The 20,558-nt window shown below is 38.6% G+C and overlaps 1 long non-coding RNA gene across 1 annotated transcript in view; it reads right to left on the bottom strand.

Moving 5' to 3' along the window:
• LOC135330626 (uncharacterized) overlaps nt 1–17,438 on the bottom strand; it is a 546,609-nt gene extending 529,171 nt beyond the window's left edge. Inside the window, exon 1 of the long non-coding RNA XR_010392610.1 lies at nt 17,147–17,438. This is a non-coding gene — a long non-coding RNA (uncharacterized LOC135330626). The remainder of the gene's footprint in view (nt 1–17,146) is intronic.
• Nucleotides 17,439–20,558: the final 3,120 nt, after the last annotated feature.

Raw genomic sequence — 20,558 nt, 5'->3', positions numbered from 1 at the left:
TTGAGGGAGGGAAGGCAAAAGGACAATATTAAGGCACTGTATGTTTCCAAATACAGTGTCAGACCTCTCAGTATATCACATTTCTGTATAGTAATGTATCGTCCTTCTCTACCATTTAACACAACTTCAGTGCTGTTCTGTGCTGTTGATACAATGCCCATTGAAGCCACGGAAATCTTTGAAGAGGATTCAGAACAACAGGTTTAGACACAAATCCTTGTCCTAAATTTGAGATATTTAGTACATAGTTCTAAAGAAAATTATGTTTATGTTGTCTAAATAGCCAGCAGAGGTAGTACAGTGACTTTGAAAATCTCCAGCAGGAGATCCTGTCTGCCTACCGTAGGTGCCCAAGGTTGGGTGACTAGGCTCTCATCCAGAAAGCATTTCAGTGCACCTAATTCTCCCCAATATTAAATAGAGAATTAAGACACTGGGACAGGACACCTTCTCCAGGTGCTTCCTTGGCTTTCAGTGGTTCATGTCTTTAATCAGAAAACTTTCTCTGCTCTTTGACCCACTGTTATTCAACCTCATCTATTTGCTGGAACTAGTTATTATCTGTGCCACAAGGTTTTTATTTTATTTCCATAAATAAATTGGTTTTGAAAGTTCAAAACGGCAATAAAATGCACATGTAAAACCCGGTAATTTTTTTCTTCTCACTTATAATATGTTCAATAGGATAAGTTTATGGGATGAAAATTAATATATAACCTACCTAAGCACATATCAGACATCAATCTGTATAAACCTTTGTATATTTCTCCTATAGAGACTTCTAAATGTTCAAATGTTCAATGTTTAAATGTTTTAAACATTCAATATTCAAATGTTAAGATGTTTCCTTGAGCTTATGGAAGGACTACAATTAAAATAATCATTCTGCAGAGTAGATGTTTAATTGTCTTGTGAACTGTTTTGTATTATGCATTTTCAAATTGCAGTGTTTCCATTTTTTTGTGGCAACTGGAACAGTATGTTAAAGAAGGCTCAAGGCAAATGTTCTAAAGAGAAGAAGAGAGGAAGAGAGGCAGCAGCTTTTAGGAATAGCTGTATTTATTCTGAATAAACATCTTTGTTTAGCATTGAAAAAAGCTGGAATGCAACTCTTTCAGTGATACAACACTGTCACATAAGATACCATAGAAAAATGAAATGTTATTACAATAAAAAAGCTACACACTTCATTTTTACTCTAAACTGTTCAAATACATGTCTCACTTGTGATCGCAATAATTTTTCTATGTGCTCATGGTAGATTAACTCCTATTTAGTTATATATTCTTTTTTTTTCAAGAACTCACACATTTTCAACCTTGTAAGTTCACTCAAACTTTATACATCATCTATGGGCTTTTTTTCACATATAGCTGGATAGTTGCGCCAGTGTATGGATAGTTAATTGTGCTATTTATTTGGAAGGAATTTTTCCCATAATATCCAGGTCTATAATGGCCTCCTCAAAAAGACTTATTTGAAACATTTCCAAATGGGAATTCAAATCTATTCATTGGCATTTGACATTATTAGTTGAATGTGAACACCATAAATAAAATCTGAACTAAATGAATTCAGTTCAGCAAAGCTCATCTTCTTTTTGTGATTTCCTCCAATAGGCATGCAGTTGATTGAAATACATACTGCTGAAGGCTTGCAAAATCTGAAACACACATGCCTGAACCTCCTAAATTATCATCAGAGAGATTAATCACATTTGATATAAGGGGGGAAACTGTTTGCCACAGGAAAGGCAGAATGTTCTCCAAACCCTCTTTTACATGTAAGCAATTAAGGGCCAGGCGTATACTCGTAATTGCTTTGTCTACATGCTGGCTGATCTATTTTATAATAACTTAAGGTTCAACAGACTTGTATTTAGTGAAGGTCTCTCTTGAGTAGAAATACTTTTTTTCTCATCTTTGAGAATCAAACCCTTAGTGACTTCTTCAGTTCTGTTTATGAGTACAAAATCATTCTTCTCTAGCCAAGGAAGGGAAATGAAAAGATTCACATGACTAGTTGCCATTTACCAGTGTTGTTCAAGTTTTAAACAAGCATCAAACATTGCAAAAGAGCATTCATAATCAATGCTTTAACCCTTTTAATGAACCATTGGGGGGGGGGGGAGATAAATCTTGCATAATAGAAATTACAGGTCACTCTCCAACAATATTTGTGCCTTCTGTTCTGTTTTGTAGCAAATCCTTGTATCCTGCCAGTATAACATGGCATAACAGTATACTAGACCAGGGAAACTATTAATCAAATGAAATGGAAGACACATACAGTATCTGCTCTTGAAATAAATACCCAGTTTTTAATTCTAAAGATGATGTTCATTTAGTGCCCTAAATTCTGCATGCATCACTGGGTATCTGCCATCTCTTGCACATGTACTGGCCATTTAACTTTAAAAAAGTCAGATGGGCATTCACCTACTGATTAAGCCATTTTAAAATATACTGGGATTTTATATAGGTATGAAGAGAGAAAGACAACACAGGACCATATTACATCAGTTCCTGCTCCCCACGTAAATCACAGTGGGAAGTAATCAAGTTGGATAGACATAGGATATCTAACAGCAGGCAATGGAAAATAAAAAGTCAGCCAATGTTTTTTGACAGCACTCATTGAGATAAAATTCTTGCTGAAATACAGAGTCAATTTTCATTTCAAACAGGAGAACAATAGCATAAATGGTTGTAAAACAATCTATCCTATATATTCTGAGATTCAGTTGATTTCCAAGAAAAGAGCCTATGGATTAGAGAGTCTGCTTCTTATTTCACTCTTTTTCTTTTTTTGCTTTCTCATGCTTATTAGAATATGAACAAGCACTGATTTCTCTAACATTTCCTTACCTTGAAATATTCACGCTGAATCTTAAAACATTTTCTGACAATTAACTATTATAACAATTCTGCTTTGTCCTGCATGGGGAAAACTCGACATCAGCATCAAATAACTGAGAGAACCACTGCAAAAATGAAGACTGTGATTTCCAGTTCTGCCTCTAGTCAGAAGACAACAATTCCTTTCTTTTAAAAGGATAATAGTTATAACAGCTTAACAACTGACAACATTTACTCATTAACAAAATGGTTTTTTACTGTTTTTGCAATCCAGTTAATGACAGGATAGTGTCAATTCCCTGTTATTCTGGGAGTTATGATTGGACTATGAGAGAATCAGCATCATACGCTATTAAAGACAAAGAATCATATTGCTTGTCTTGAAAGATAAAAATGATGCTGTCAGAAACAGATGACTTCTTCTGTTGTAGTTAATGATACCACAATAGTTACAATCTTGACTGTCATGAAGAAGATTGAATTAAATGTCATTCAAGGTTTAAAATATTTATTGGTAAATTACTAGATAGATAGAGCAATTAGTAATGATAAACAAAGAAAGGCATTTTCCATAAATATTTCTGTACTGGGTAGGAGGGGAAACTGGAAAGCAAATAAAGTCATCATAGTATGTAAAGTGGGTGAAACACTATTGACTCCTACCATAACTAACAGTAATAGCTAGGATCAGTTACTAAAACTGAGCATTTAAGATTGACATGTTCAGATAATTCTCATCTAATGACTTAAAAGATATGGCCAAAGAGCTCTATGGATCAAAAATGCTGATTTTCCAATATATTTTGAAAAACTGCAGATGTTCCAGAGACATAATCCAACATAAATCCATGTTTTGCCAACACGTGAAAAAGGATAAAATTGTTCATATGGGAAATCTCAGAATGATTGATACAGCATGGACCTACACAAAATCATAGAATGGCTATTATAATTGCAAGAATGCACTTTAATTAATTCTATTCTACATTGTAGAAAATTAAACTATATTGGCAACATTTTGATATGTTTACAGCTTTGTGTGATGAAAATAATGATGTTGCTGCAATAGATTTCTGTAATACACTTGACTTGAGACCACATGACATCTTGAGTGATAAAACTTCAACAATTCTACATTTGCATACTAAATGGATTAAACTTCTTAAATAATAAGTTCCAGAACATGATTCTAAATGCCGAATCATCGTCAAGCAGCTGCATTTCAAGTGGGACCCACTGAGGTTTTCTCAGATCTTTTTGGCTCTGTACTTTTAAATCCTTTTATCAATGGTTTGGGGATATATTATTGCACAATAAAATGCACATGCACAGAAAATTGCAGTTTTTGTAGATGACAACATGGTTAGGGAGTAGTAAATAAACAAAGATGACATGCCGCACTTGTAGTCTATAAGCAAACTATATGTGTTTCAATATAAAAATATACATCAAAGACAAAGAATGCAGGTCATGGTAATACAATGGGAGACTTATCTTGAGAGCTGTGACTCTGAGAAGGTCTTAGGATGACTAAGAGTATACAACTGAGAGCAACTTCACAGTACAATACTGTAATCAAAAGGGTTAATATTATCCTAGGATTATAAACTTGCAAGTATTCCACAGAATATAAAACCAGACACTATGTTTGTCAAAGTTACAACTACTGTTGTAATTCTGTGCACAGTCGCTGTCTCTGTATGTTAAAAAGGATGCTGAAAACATTGGAAAGGATTCAGAACTAAGCCACCGAATGACTGATGGACTGGAAAATATGTGTAATAGTGAAAAAATGGATGGGATCAATCCATTTAGCTTATCGTAGAGACCACAAGGGAGAGATGCAATCACATGTCATAAGTACCTATAAGAGAAACAGAACTTTGACAATTGATAGAGCTTCAGTTTAGAAGACAAACATACTAAAAAGGTCACTGCGAAACTAGATAGATTCAGAAATAAAGTGCAATTTTTTTAACAATGCAAATATTGCCATAAAGGATGTCACTAAAACCAATTACAAGTGCAGTCTTTATTATTTTATTATTTTATATATAAAAAAAAACATTGTTGGCATTGCATCTAGAAAGATGGGGACTATCACTGTCAATAGCACGCTATACCTGGAAAATGAAGGTCTCCTAACAGTATAACTCCCAGTGGTATTTAGTTATCTAGCATTTACAGGGTTTGTCATTTCTAGCCAATTTGTAGGTGTCTCGGCTGGCAGAGACTCCTGGAACTGACCCTTCCCATTCTTTCCCAAAGCAATTTTTTAACAGATCATCATTTTATCCTTTTTTATGCTTTTCTGCATCTAAACAGTCTGTCTCGCCTGCATACAGAATGCTCCCTAGCCACATTTACCTGCCCTGAACTGTGACACCGCTTCCTATCTTCTTCTATCATGACTGTTGCAGGACTCATCTGTATGATCAAAAGAATGAAATTCTGAGGAAAAATGTCACTCCCACAACTCCCTGTCTCTGAGGGTTTTGCAAGGTGCCATAATATACAATGTAAGACAATTTGGTATACTCATCCATGCAAAAAACTATTAAAAATAATTTTAAAAATCTTCTCTTTGCAAGTTTGTACAACCTCATACTTACCAAAATATTTACCACTATCAAGTCTACCAGACAAACCATGTTAGAAAGTGAGAGTCAGTCATTTCTAACTGGTTGATAATGCCTGTTTTCTGGTGATTGCTCAAGATACACTAGATTTCCAGGGCATTCAAGTTGTGTAAAGGGTAAAGCCTATTCTGGCCATTATTATCCTTTTAGTCTTCAGGCAAATGGATCCAGCAGTGCAGAACTGCAGATTAGAAAGTTTTTCCCAGTTAATTCCAATTTCCTAATCTACAAGAAAAGGAAGATCACCTGTCAGAGGAAGGATTTTGTTGGGCAACATAGAGTCAAATCCCTTGGAGTACTGAATCCAGAAAAATGCTTTTGGATTGAATATTACAAAGGAAAGGGCAAGAACTCTATGCTAAAACATCTTGATTGTATTTTATTACCCTATCAGTCAGATTCATCCATCTGAACCAGCAATGTCCAGCAATCATCTGGTGCACCTCTAATAATTTCTAACTACCATCATGAATCTGAAACTATGCACACCAACAGCCCACATAAAACACCAGTTTGCTAAGGAGATATCCATCTAGAAAGATGAATCCTTACTTTTTTTTCCAGCATATATGATATATAGCATAAAACTAAACCATGATGCATTTAATCTGTGTAATAGATGGTAAATTAAGACAGAGATGCGTGAGCTCCTCCATCTTTCTGTACACGCAAATAGAGCTTTTCCCTTTCATTCCTCTCCCAACTTAGAATGGAATAATGTTATCTCTAATTTCACGGCCTCATACAGCTAAAATCAAATCCAGAATCCTACTGGGGCAGAAGCTGTGTAGCACTTCTTAACTAAATTTTTCTGCTGTGGCAGTGAAGTCTCTTCCTCTGTATATAAAATGGTTTTCCAATTCAGCTTTGGCGTAGCAAGCTTCCCAATACCCTCAAATATAATAGGAATTCTCACCAAGAGAAAATTCTGCTCTAATTACAGTGTAGTTGAACTTAAACATTAAAAAATGTATATATTATTTTGCCCCAAAACCACAAGATCAATTCTAAAATGTTTATACCTTTTTTTATCTGTTTGGTTGCCTCTTTTGAGGAAGAGGACTATACAACTGTTATTTTAATTTCCAGGTTTGAGTTTTCATCATATACAAGGATCATATTTTCAAACTCTCCTTCAATGCTCTGAAGGCTGCAAGTATTTTTTCCCAATGAAACTTGTGATTCATATGTAACGACTTGCCTCCAGGAGTGAATGCTTTAAGTACCTGCTCACATATCATGAAACATGGAGTGTGTGATCAGTTAACTCTTGGGAGAGGGGATGTTGACTGCTCTGAGGCCTAGAAATGAGCTTAATGGCATCCTCATTTGGTTTCAAGCAGCTTGGAGAATGCTCAGAAAGCACATGTTCTTTGCTTACACATTTTCACTATTCCTAAATGTCATTTTTATTCGTTAGTGCCTAGGATCAGTTCCCATGGATTTTATACAAAGACTTTAATGAGAGCTCACTCTCTTCTATCCATATCCATATAGGTCAAATGAATCTTCCCTCCCTGTGCCACCCCCAGATCAGTGCTGCGGTGTCATCTCCCGGAAAAACAGGCAGATAAGGACTCAGCATCCTGTCGCCAAGAAATGTTGCTCTTGCTGAGAATCCTGATCAGAATAATCAATCTCGCCTACATGTACTTTCTTTCCAGTGTTTGAAAAGCTGCAGCTGTAAATGTAACTGTAGCTGCTCATGTATATGAAACTTTAGATAACTTTGGATCAATTTGGGTACTTAATTAAAAAAGGTCAGGGTGCATGAGTAGACACAGCAGCAAATTAGCAGCCAGCACTTGTGGGTCCTTTTCATCCTAGTGCCACAACGCACTGGATTTCCTTGCCAAAATCCCACACCCTGACATTCAGTTTACTCTGGCCTAAAATGGAGCTACTGAGATTGGCATCATTCTGCAAGGTCCCCTCAGACCTCTAAGTCAGTATCAATGCAGAAGGTCTATATATTCATTAATTATTTTAGATACCCAAATGTGAACATCTCACTCTAAACTGACAAGTGTGTGAAATAAGGACAATGGAAATAGTGAAGTGGAATCTGGATCTTCAGAAAACATGTAGTTTATGTCTGGGATAAGATCCAAGTCCACTGAAAGGAGTAGATGGGAGCCCACTGCCTCCACCAGACATTTGCACTATAGTGACTCTGCAGCTGTTATTTCCTCAGCAACAGCTCAAATGCAGCCCCAGCTTCATCCAGTGAAAGATTTGCCTGATTTTCTCTCTTTAGAATATCATCATGGAAACAGTCTTGATTACTTAATGTTCCTTAAAACGGTACTAGCTTAGCTAATCAATGTCATTCTGTTGTTAAGCAAGATATTTTTCCTTTCTGAAACAATATTGATTAGCTAATTCTTGCCATTAAAAACACCCCAAACCAACACACATTAAGCCAGTGATGGGATGGCTGCTATCAAAACTCTCACTATTAACATTATTCTATTCTACCTTGTTTGCAGATCTTTCTTTTTAAACATCTTCAGCTCTGTCAGTGTCCTAATACTAAGCAACTTTCCACCCCTGCTTCCACCAGCAGACAGTGCAAAATTAAGGACAAACAACAGGATCCATAGCTTGTTTCAGAAAGCAATGAGATACAAGACACAAAGGTGATATGGCAATGCATATAGATGCCGCACCTGTTTCTAATTTTTTAAAGTTAAAACTTAATTCCATCACATTCAAAATTATTTTAGAAAGCAATTGACAACAGGAAAAAATATAAAATTGGCAGGAAACTGAGACTTGGGTGTTGAAAATTAAGAACTTCAAACTGTGAATTAGAATATATATGTGTATCTATATATATTTCTATTGCATCATTAGAAGGAGAATTTGGCTCTACAGCTGTATTTATGATTATTGAAGGATTCTTCTGTTTATATTTAGCCATAAAACTGCATACACTTAAAAGCTTTGATACCTCTCTAAAAAAGCAGCAGACAACCTGTCTGTCTCTGTATTCATGTAGCGTTTTAACCTGAAATTCAAAATGCTTTGTGGTATTTGCCCTAGATGACAAACTGTTCCCTTTTTCTGACTTTTCATGGTAAGTTATAAATATCTTGTGTCCCTTGTATATATGACTCTGTGTGTGCTTCTGTATGCATGTGTGTGTGCACATATACTCATGCATAATATACATATTTTATATATATAATGTATGTATGCACAACTCTTTTGTAAGTAATTTGTACCTATATATAAATAAATGTATAATATCATTTTATCTTGTGCATATCATTTATTATAAACAGTTGATTCACCTTGTAGATATGGTAGACACAATACTGTATAACATCAGAGTAGCTTATTAAAGCCCAGCTTCAGCTTCTTAAATCCTACATCAACTTCATCAAGTCTGAGTAGCTTCCAGAAAAGGGAGTGGTGGTGATCTGTGAAGAAGCTAGAGCAAAAAAACCTTTAGGCTGAAACATCGCTGGAATAGGTAAGCAAACAGATGGGTTGATGCTTTTGCTGTGAGGTCTTAAGTGCTTTCAAGAGCAGGCAACCTCATGGTTAGGTCTGTCAAAAAGGCCTTTGAGTAAGGAAAAACAGTCACAGAGACAGTCTTCCCTCCTACACGACCTAAGATGTAACAGGTGGATAATTGTCAATGGAAGCACCTCAAAGAATGTCAACCAGGGCACCAGTTGAACAAATATATAGTAACTGATGGTCCTTGCCTAGCCAGCTATACCCTAAGACACCTCACTAGAGTTTTCGTACTAGCTGCTTTCCTTGGGCTTCTGTAGGAGACAGAAAGCTACATGACCCATGCGTTGCTCTCAGCCTCACACACTCACACAAGTGAGACTGATAAACTAGACATCCCTTGTGAGGGCTGAATATGACCTTAAAGAGCAAAAAGAACACACAAACATAACAAAATAAGTGAAAAGATAAGGTCACAAAAATAGCAGGATTCACAGTCAGTCAGTGCTAGCACTTAGGTGACTCCTCCTAACCAACCTCAGCAGCCAGCAGCTTTCTAGATACTCAGCAGGACTAAGTGGGCAACTTGAAAGTCCATAGATTGGTAGTACTGTTCATACTGGAAGAACAGATTAAGAAAAAACATTAATCTACCATAACAGGACAGTGTTGTCTTATGATAACCCTACAAATACTTACATTACTACTGACACAGAACACCTTGTAGAACAACCTACTCTCTGCCAGTGATGTGAAGGGGGGAAAGGGAGGACAAAGAAAGAAGAAACTGTTATGTTTCTTTCTCCTTGCCATAGCTTTTCCTGCCAAGAAGGGACTCAAACTCAAGTCACTTCTTGCTCTGGGGCTCAGCATACTGCCACGTACGTGTCCTTGTTCACAAGCAGCGGCAGCCTGCTGGCCTCACTCTACTTCAAAAACAAATGAGGTCCAAAAATATCCTCCTCTCTGAACACGTTTTGTGTGTGTGTGCGTGCATGCATGTGTGATTTATGCAGAAATTCTGTAAAAATATTCTGGTTCATCAAAACTCTAATTTACATACATTTTTGGGACATTGTAGAGGATGATTAACATGATGTATCGTAATTCAGAAGGAATGTTGACTGAGGCTTTTTAGGAGCCTGAAAGGCAGGAGCATGAGGTAGATAAGCATATGGAGCTCAGTGAATGAAACAGGAGGCTGCCTATTCTGCTGTGATTTATGTTCCTCAGTGTGTGAGAACTTGATGGTTTTCTAAGATAAGAGATTTTGTTTAAAAAAAAGTAGCACAATGAAAAAAATGTTAGAGAGCTTTCTTTATTCATCTTTGATATGTCTAAGAACTTCTTCCATCACCTCTCGCAGACTCCCAGATTTGGTCAGTATTGTAATCTCATTTATAAATAGTAAGTTAAACAGTTAATTGGAAGCATTTATAAATGCTCATTTTTTTATCACACAGCATTAAAGAAGCCATAGTAACATTCATCCTCTAAAATAAAATTGAAATGCATATTTGGTCTTTTAAGTCTGTGTGATAACTTACCCATGCATCTGAACCTAGATTAATGTTAAATTCTCTCATCATTTATTTAATTCTTTTTATTCAGCTGGATACTGACAGTTCTCCAGAGACTTAGAATATGAGAGAATCACATAACTGTTCCCTAACTGCTTTCTCCATTGCCAAAACAATGCAAATACCACACTTTCACCAAGTCCAAATTTCCAACCAGTGGAAATATTTGCCAGTAGCCTTCCTGAAAGTAAATCACCTCATGTATTATTCACATGGCCATAGCTCTGCTTAGTAACTTTCCTGCAAGAAAACAGTATTTCCCTGCAATGAATTACTCGTCCTCACCCCCAGCAACATTCACTGCAGTTAATTATTGCTTTGCCCCAGCTGATAGTCCAGAGCACAGAGCAAAGAGGAAAGTGCTCACCATCCCAATGTCAAACTCTCAGTGAATGGGAAACAGAATTTCTTGCAGTAGTTTTCTGCATTCACATCACTATGACATATGGGGGTTGCTTATTGTTTTATAAGCAATATATTTACGCTGGGTTGTTTATGACAAATATTTAATAACTGGTAATATCCTGCCATCTTTCCTAGGGATGAGAATTGATAAATATGGGAGTAGTGCCAACAGGTAAGAAAAAAATCTTTTGATCAGTTAATAGCTGCTCGGGAAATCTCTGGGACACAGTTCTTTCTATGTTTCTTCTTCTCTGCCAGGTTATAATTTAACGAAGACCTTTATTAAAACAACTTGTGATGCGCTAATCCATATGTCACCTGCACAAGCCCTTGGAGTGTATCCAAGCAGGGGCTCTTTCCTTTCCCCTCCCACTCCAGGCATTCATTCAGAAATACTTGGATTCAAAAGCTGGGTAGCTTATGTAGCATTTCAAGGTAGTCTGTGATGCTTCTAACACTAGCACTTATTCTAGACACAGATGTACCTAAACTTTAAGCATCTATCTGATCTAACTTTAGTTTAAAGTCAATGGAAAAAGACAGCCATTTCTAAAGGTCGCAAAGAGAAAATCTATTCAGCCTAAACTGACTGTGATGCATAACGGAGAAAGGCAGGATCTTTGCTAGAAGAAGCTGATTGCAGCAGCAACTCTCTCCATTTTTCTGTGATAGACTATTAGAGTTCATTTCAGTTGGTTAATGTAGAAGTCTAGTGCTATTTGAGAAGCTGCAGGATGACCTCTTTGGTCTCAAGCTCTCACTCCAGAAAGACTCAAGTCTCCCATAGGTGTCTACCTTTCACTAGACAGCGCAGTTCCCATTCTAGTCGATAGTAATGTAGTCAATACAGTCGGTGAAGCCCAGAAAGCTATTGGCTGCCCACACAGCAGCCATCTATTTTTAGGATTAATCTGGAGATGAATCCTGCATTTGGTTTCTGGTTGGAAGTGCTCTAGAATCACATTTACCACACCATGTGAGAACACTCTGAATAGTATTTAGCTGTCTAAACAGATGTTTCTGGCTCCATTAAGACACCCAAAGGATATCTAAGGCATTTTCTTAATGCTGGCAGATTCTACACCGGACTTGCAAGAGACTCCTGCCCTTTGAAATAGCAGCTGGAGGCCAGGTGGGATTCCTTACAGCATCTTACATGTTACTGGATAATTGTTATTAGGCACCTGAATCAAGTTTTGCATCCATCAGATGTGAGATATTCTGGAAGATGCCCCTATGGCTTCCTTCAGGCCACGAACTACCTCTGAATGGAGAGGGACTAGAAAAAATCAGACATAGGGGAGCCTGAGTCTCACCTAGGAGAGATCAGAGCCAGGTCTGGTCTCTAGTTCCTGTTCCTGTTCTTTGGAATATGACATACCTCAGAGCAGCACAGGGTGAAAATTAGAGATAATCATGGGAACTGGAACTCCAGACAATCTTTCAACACTTTCAAATAACTCTTAGAGACTACAGTCAAGTTTCCTCTTCCCTGCTCTCCTTCTGGTTCTATGACTCTTATACACAAGGACACAGAAAAATTGAAAAGGAGGATTGAGCTCCCCTCTTCTCTAAAGTACTCCTTAGCCTGGTAGTACACATCTAAGGGAGATGTGAATCTAAACCCATATGCCAAAGCAGAATTAAAACTCAAGTCTTCCACTCTCAGGACAAGTGTTCTGATTACTTGTCATTATGAAAAAGACAGGCATGACTACACCTTAGTGACACGGTGACATAGTGAAGTGTGGCCTGACCAGGACTGGGGTTTTAGGATTCACTGAGGAGTAAACAGCATTCAAGTGGCTATTTAGTCTGGATAATTAAGCTCCAGATAGGCTCTCTATGGAGCCTTGAAAAGCATGTCTTCAAAGCAGCGTCTATAGATAGACCTAAAGGTATTGCAAAGGAACTTTCAGGCTAAGCAGGGAGGTGTATAAGACTAGTTCTCACCAATTTAGGCAATACTAGGAGGCAGAAGACCTGTATCTGAGTATGAGTCTTGGATGTACTTTTGATTCCAATTTCAGTAGGATTTAGGTCTATCACCTATCATGTGACAGAAAGGAGAAGAGGAGTGGGGCTTGCATATCTTCACTCTCATATACCTATTGGTTATAAGCCTACCGGCCAAGCAAGTAAAATGGCACGGTCTAGGCCAAAATGATCAAGACATGTTCTGGAAACACTTTGCTTAAATGACATATTTTCATAATTTTTATTCAATCTGCACCAGGTAGTGACAGAATTTGAATCTACTAATAGAGAAGGGAGTCATAAACATTGCGTTCCCTGAGGCTGGTTTTCTGACAAGATATCTGCTGAGAAAGAAGCAGACCTTTACTTGCTATTGGGTATTACTGTGGCTGGTCTATGGACAGGAGAAGAGCATAATACTGTTAGCAGCCACTGGAGTGTTTCCTTAGACTATGCAAGAGTTTTGTTTCTCTGTGAATTCACGTCTCCATGTCTTCATGTCTCAGAGGCATAGCAAGGCTGAAAACAGATTGTGAGGGTCTTACTTCATACTGATGAGAGTCTTTTTGGTATCTAGGGCAGGCAGGAGGTGAAGGAGCATGGTAAAGGATTAAACTCAGGGCCCAGACACCCTTATTTGTCCTGGTTGTTTGCAGAAAGGTGCCCAGCGGGTCCCACCGATAGTCTCGACCAATGCTCGATGTCACCACTGGGTGGCTCAGCGACCAACTTTTTCAGGAAGGTGAAGCAGCAGGGATGATCATTGCTGTGGCTGCACAAGGATGGAAGAACAAATGCAAGTGCAAATGGCAGCTTAGAAGAGAAAATAGGGTCTGCAAGTCACAGAGAAATACAACCACGGGCCCTCCAGCCTCAGCAAACGTGCACAACACCAAACTGTGAAGTGAAACTTCCCCACAGAAATTTCAGACATTACTACAACTATGTTATCAAAAATGTTTTGGGGTTAGAGTTATAGCACAGCACAGTGGAAACCTGTTCTTTCTCAAACAGGTTAATTCTGTTGTTGTGTAAATCATCTTCTTCTATTTCACATTGTGCATGGCACTGGAAATGCAAGTGGAATATTCCTTATCCACCTTAGTGTTTGCATTGATGTTACTGATCACGGCATCAGTTAATTAGTACATAATTTGTATATAATTATGTACAAAAGTACATAACTGAGATGGAGGAAAGTTCTTCTGAAAGGAAACAGCATGCCTGAAACCACACATCTTTATATTACCTAGCAAAAAAGCATCATACTGAAATAGCATTAAAGAAAGACAAATTAAACAGGAGAGTAGTAGCCAGGGGAGTCTTAAAGTTAATCCAGCGTATTGCTGTAAGAAGGAGTACCATCTGGATCCTGGTTTGCTACAGTATTGAAGCTTCATGGCATTTTCTTCCCCTTATCTTGCTTTTCATTGATCATTCATTAGAGAGTTGAAGAAAGTGTGCAGCACTCCAGTGTTGCAGCGTGCTTTTGAAAAAAGACACTCTCAGAAATCCCTGTTAAAGTGTGTAAATAGGCAACTATCTTATAAAACAGTTCTATGCCACTAGCCTTAGATTTACAGACATGTAGCAGTAATCGTGCGAGTGCTGGCGCACTCTGAAAGCACGCAAACACAATACTCATCCGCTACCCTCGCTTTTACCGGCGGAAGCGGAAGGCTGTGTCACCTTTGCCAGTCACTCCCGCAGGCAGTTTTGAACTATTTCACCAATCTTTTGTGAACCGTTTCAAAACCCTTCCCTTTACCTCCAGCATCAGAGACTTAGCAGCCAAAGGGACCTCTTTGCACAAAATACCTCAAAACACTAGAGGGCCGGTTGGCTTGGGAAATGTAGCACTGTGGCTGAGCCTGTGACTCAAAACGCTCCTGGTCCTCTGGATGCCGGCATGCTGGAGTAGAAATCCACCAGCGCCCACATTTTATGTGATTGGCAAACCTGCTCCAAAGCGGTGCACGGGTGAGATGGCCACGACATTGAGCTGAATTACCTGTCGCGTCCTCAGAAGCTGTGGTGGAGGTCCGGAACCGGGCAGCATGGGGCTACCGTGGTGCAGAGCACATTAAAGCAGAAGAGAAGACCTTATATGTCTTAAAGAGAATCAAAGAGAGAGGTTTGGGAGGTTTCTTTCCCCCCTTTTTTTTTCTCCTAGTCTTTGGTGAGGGGAAAGATCAAAGGTGGTTGCTCTCAGGTACCTGCAGTTGTCACCACACACTGGCAAATTTTTATTGCCAGTGAGTGGAAAAAGACAAATTCTGCATTTTGTCTACTTTTGCTGGAATAAAGCCAAGCTTTAAAGGAACAGAGCCAGGTCTTCAGGTCATGGAAATCACTGGAAAGTGAAGTTTTGCACCATTTTACACCCACCTAAACAACTTCTGTTCTTGTTTTGCCCCTTGAAAATGAGGCAAGAACTTCCTACTGATTTCAGGAGACGACCCTGCCTGAAAACAGAATCCAACCTACCAAACTGTTTTGTTTTTTTTTTTTCCCCAGGCATATTTAAATTTACTTTACGCCTGCAGTTCCTGTGTATCACAAGCCACAGCCTGCTAAGCACAGCACGCTGGCTGGGCTCACCTTGCCCCTGGGGAGCAGCAACCACCCAGCACGAGGGAGGACGGGTTCCCCAAGAGGCGCCCCTGGATATCAGGAAGCCTAACTTCACTTTGATGGCTCCACATGTCATACTTCGGAGATGCAGGCACTCCGCAGCTCCTGCCACCTCACAGGCACCGGTGAGATTTTAAAGGGAATAACCACAACTAGCCTCAAGAGGGTTTCTGAGGTGTTTTCACACAGCGTGATTCCTGCCTGCATGTTTTACTCTGTTCTGTAGTTACCGTCAGCTGGAGTATGACCCATCCACAGAATTTTATTTTTAATAATAAAGAAGTCATTTAGGTCTACAGGCAACTAAGATTATTTAATTTTTTTTTAATGATTTAACTCTAGACACGCAGGCACATGCACACATGCATCCTCTGTATTTTCAAGGCAATCCTACTTCTATCTGCAGGGGAGGACCATCTCTGTTGCTTGTATAATTTCGATAAAGTACAGACAGAGGAATTTTCTTAGAGGTGATTAATCAAGTCACTTTACATCCTTAAAGCACACTGAATTTGCAGTGGGTTTCTCTTTCCTAAGCAACATTGCAAAATAAGTTTTCATTTAGTACAAATGTAGAATGTACCAACTTAACATTGGAATAACTGGCTCTATCAGGATAACATTAGCAACGTCTTTGATACACTATAGAAGAAGCCATATAGCATTGGAGAAATAACATCCCATGACTGAACAACATCTAAACTATTTATTTCCTAGTTGATGAGCTGTTAGCAAAAGAATCCACAAGTACAATCAACAGATCAAGTTGGTTGCAAGTAAATAAAAGGTACAGTCAGCTATTTGCTGCAGTACATGCTTATCTATACTATGTTTATACGAGGAAACACTTATACAATGCTTATTACAGTATCTCAGCCTCCAAAATGCTTTTATCTAAGACTCCATCCGCTTGAAAAGTCAGAATTACCATAAAAATCTTTGGAGTAAAAATCCAAACAGTATGAATATTCATTCTCTTCACAGCTGTAACATTTATGGAAACGCAATAACAGCAAACTTCTCAGATTTGGCAAAGAGTTTTTTACCAGATGAATGCATACCAGTAAAATAACTTAAGTGAAAAGAAAAGCCTGGCTCACTCCTGTTTTCTAAAGAAGTGTGCTGCAGTCCAGAGCATTTTTGAAAGTTAATGAAAGAGTCTTTTTTTCCGAATTTTAAAACACGTATGCAAATTTCAGCTGGCACTGCATGCAGAGACCATATTTAATAAACACATCAATTAGAAAGCAGCGTTCCGTGTCCACAGTTAAACAGCTGATGACTGGGAATTTTGCATTGATAAAAATAATAGCATCCTATTTGCCTGTGGCATGAAATGCAGTCAAAGTCATCATCTTCCCTGAAACTTTAATCCACTCATATAATTTTGCCTCTTAACAAAACAATCTGCGTGGTTAACGGAGGGAGAGAAAGATCCCTGGCTGTTTCTTTCTATGGCTATGATTTGTTAGAGCCACGCTCCAGCAAGCCACGGTGGAAAATTGCATAGACCAGGAATGTCTGCAAGTGAAATGCACAGACAGAAACATTCAGCAAAAGATGTAAGGTAAAGAAGACTGCAACATACCTTCAGCAGTGTGCTCCTTCCTCCCGAGCCAGGCAGTTTTCAAGCATGTACACTACTGACGGGACTGGGGAAGTAATTGTAAATGGACTACTAATAAGTAGATTCATGACACCAGATGTGACAGCAGGGTGTCACTAGGTCCTTTTTAAACTTGCCTCCAGTGCTGTCTCCTAGTTCCTCCAGACAGAATTAGACAGATGCTGCTCGGATCAGAGCTGAAGAAGCAAGGGTGCTTTTTGACTGCAGTTGCTAATGCTCCACTTTCAGGGAAAGCGCAGAAGTATGTGTGTGCCTGCACTAACTGCACACACTCATCAGCCTGCTACAAGCAGGGAGATGTGATATGCATACTGAAAGTGCTGTGCAGGGAGGAGTATTTCTGAAGCACACCCAAGCCTCTCCTGCTTGTAATTGCACCCTCCTGACCTCACTGGGTTAGAACACTGCTGGAGAATTCATCAATAAGTCCATCAGGAATAAGCCACGGATCTGATACAGTGCATAAGGGGAAAGGAGAGGAGGGCACAAAGGCAGCTTCAACCCTTCAGAGCAGCAAACTTTCTAGATAGATGTTTTACATTTCTCTGCCCTTAACATTCCCGCTGCAAATGTCATGGTCCATAGGTGACAGCAATTGGATTTGATTTTAATTAATAATCTGAAAAAGGATTTCTTTAGGCATGATAAAGCACATTTTTAACAGGAGTCCTTAATAAGAATTATTATTATTATAGAGGTTATAGAAGTACCAGCAGATCCCAGCTGTGAAGATGGACCCACGGAGCTAGGTGTTGTACTCACAAACTCTAAAAAATAGAATTTACTGTCAGACCAGACATGCCAAACTCAGGAAATAGCAAAATCTTAACTTTTCAGGGGAGAAAATGAGCTTCAGAGATTGTAAATGATGTACCCAAGGTCACACATAGAATTTGAAGCCAGACCTCCTTCATCCTATTCCACTGTCTTATAAATAAAACCAGACTGCTTCTGCAGACATGAATCACCAGCTCATCAAGCAGCCCAGGCTGCCACTGTCAACAAGCTTTCAAACAACTATATGAACCACAGTCATAACTGGCCGTTTTACTGACTTCTGTCTTCATGTCCTCAGGTCAATTCATTTTTAATAGCAATATCATAATAAGGCGACATATTTATATGCAATCTTTTCACATGAATTTGACAGTGCAGACTTGACAGGTGAGTCTTTTGCTGGAAAGTATTCCAGTCTTCTAGAATAGTGAGCTGTCACATTAGCTTGCACACCTTTTTAAACAAATTAGGATTTGCAGGATTAAAATGACTTCACCTGTCCACCCTTTGCTCTATATATTGAAAGCTCTTCCTCCAGATCCCACTGTGGGGCATCGGCTTCAGAATGGGTTGAAAGGGAAGAAAAACAGAAAATGAGTTGTTAGCAGCAAGGTATGGCAGCCCCTGTGTGGTTTTGGAGATTGTCCATCCCAGGAATGACCGTATCCTGATTTATTTGTGAGGTGTGTTAAGATCACAGCTCAAGGTGGTATGGCTGCAGGCCATAAAGATAAACAGCAGACATGAAAAATTTTCAGAGGCTTTTCTGGAGTAGCAGCTTATCTGCAGGGAATATTTTCTGAGTTAAGGGAAGAGTTTTTTTGGTTATTGTTATTTACTGACTACCGGACAGAACAAACAGCCTCCAGTCCGTTGGCAGTCTTAATGAACAAATAATACAAGACAGACACAGTATAGCAGAGCTGGTAAAATGTAGTAATATTGAAAAACTACAGGATCAGCCCTATGTCTCTTTATTATAAATGTACTATTCTTAACTGTTAGTATATTAGCTCAATAAAACTGCTCAGGATTAGCTTAATTCAGGTTTCCATTGAAATTAATGAGAATTCTCCTTTTGGGAGAAGAATTTGGTCCCTGAAAACACTGCTGGAAATGCAAAGGGAAGAGTCCTATGTTGTTTTTTCCAGAGATGCAAAATATGCCTAATTTAATATGACTATGTATCAGACTTACCTGCAAGGAAACACTTCAGCTCTTATCCTGTATCATACCTGGGCATTGACAGATGTAGGCAGTTTTATTGGTTTTCCCACTCCAGAGAAGGAAGCATGTAAGAAAGCTCCAAACCTCCAGAAATTTAATCAAACAGGCAATACACAAGCTCCATTGAAAACCATAGGACATCTCATGAACAAGGTCATTGCACATAAGGCATGAGCTTTTATGGACATGTCTGAAATGCTGCCATTAAAGGGGTTGTCTTTGTCTTAAGACTGGCCTGTAGTGAAGATTGGAGTTGCAAACACATGTTGGAAAGAGTGAAACAGACAATTTCAGAGATGAGGAAAGATTTGTGTGGTAGCATTTTAGACAGCTGGGAGCAATGCAATGAGCTAGGATCAGAAGGAGTAAGAATATTGTGGGTGGGATAAGAGACTCTCACAACTCCTTTGGCAGGTGCAGCATTGGTAGAGGTATTCCTACATGAAGAGCCGTGATCAGATGTGGACCTCTTTGTCCTCTGACCTGACCAGAAGTTGCCTGAAGGGTGGAAGATGTGTCCTCCCTCTGAGCTGGCAAGCAACTCCAGGAAAATTAGTTCCCGATTAACATAGTCAGTCCCACCTGAACGCAGAGCTAATTTGAATTTACATGAATGTTGTTAGCATGGCACCAGCTCAGGGCAGTAATCCCTTTTTGACGATACTTAAAAGTCCTATTAAGTAGTAAATACTCTAATGGTGATTTGAAGAAAACCCAAATTTAAAGATTCACTTAATCAATATCTCCTTACTGAAACACTAACCCTCTTACAAAAATTCCTTTTTCCTGTAAAATAGGCACCTGTTATAAAAAACAACAAACATCATCCTGCTCAAGATTAAATCATACTACATATGTACTACACTATGATATAGGAAGCTCTTTCTACAGGCTATTCAGCAAACAGGTGACAACAGCAACTACATGCTGATGACTACAGTCTTCATTCAAAGGATATCCTGTTTTTCCCTGTGCATAGATTAGCTGAAATGAATAAAAGAAAATCCATTTCTTCTCATTGTTTTTGAAAGAAAAAAACAAACACATCAGAAAGCTGAATTGTTTGGTCAAGGTTTTCTTTTTAACAGCTATCTCTTTCAGGTGCCTGAAAGACAAAATGCAGACAAAATGTTAAAAGTTGATTTCCAGAGACAACACCTGCTCTGGGAGTCAAACTTTTTCCATGTGGATCAAATAGGGCAACCAAACACAACAATGGCATTGAAAATCTTAACTTTTATAACTGTGTTGGACATTTCAAAATATGTAAAAATATAAACACCATTCCATCTTAAATCAACAGGCTAAATAAAGAGATCAAAAAGATCTGGAATTTGCAAAGGAAGCAAGATAACTTGCTATCTCCACT

The sequence above is a fragment of the Dromaius novaehollandiae genome, chromosome 1 (genome assembly GCF_036370855.1).
Source record: "Dromaius novaehollandiae isolate bDroNov1 chromosome 1, bDroNov1.hap1, whole genome shotgun sequence".
Lineage (NCBI taxonomy): Eukaryota > Metazoa > Chordata > Aves > Casuariiformes > Dromaiidae > Dromaius > Dromaius novaehollandiae.
The sequence above is the reverse complement of the archived record's forward strand: the minus strand, read 5'-3'. Positions and strand labels throughout refer to the sequence as shown.